Source organism: Scyliorhinus torazame, chromosome 22 (genome assembly GCF_047496885.1).
Source record: "Scyliorhinus torazame isolate Kashiwa2021f chromosome 22, sScyTor2.1, whole genome shotgun sequence".
Taxonomy (NCBI): domain Eukaryota; kingdom Metazoa; phylum Chordata; class Chondrichthyes; order Carcharhiniformes; family Scyliorhinidae; genus Scyliorhinus; species Scyliorhinus torazame.
In genome coordinates this window covers 109,976,697-109,977,027 of record NC_092728.1, presented here as the reverse complement: position 1 = coordinate 109,977,027, position 331 = coordinate 109,976,697, and positions in this window count along the sequence as shown.

Here is a 331-nt window from a genome sequence, read left to right as displayed (position 1 = left end):
CCCTAATAGCCGTCGCACGTTAACATTCAATTGTCTCCCTTTTACGAACCCTGTCTGGTCTTCGTGCACCACCCCCGGGACACAGTCCTCTATCCTCGATGCCAGCACCTTTGCTAGCAGTTTGGCGTCCACGTTCAATAGTGAAATAGGTCTATAAGACCCACACTGCATCGGATCTTTGTCCCTCTTCAAAATTAGCGATATCGTCGCCTCCGACATCGTCGGGGGTAGAGTCCCCCCTTCCCTGGCCTCATTGAACGTCCTCGCCAACAACGGGGCCAACAAGTCCACATATTTTCTGTAGAATTCCACCGGGAACCCGTCCGGCCCC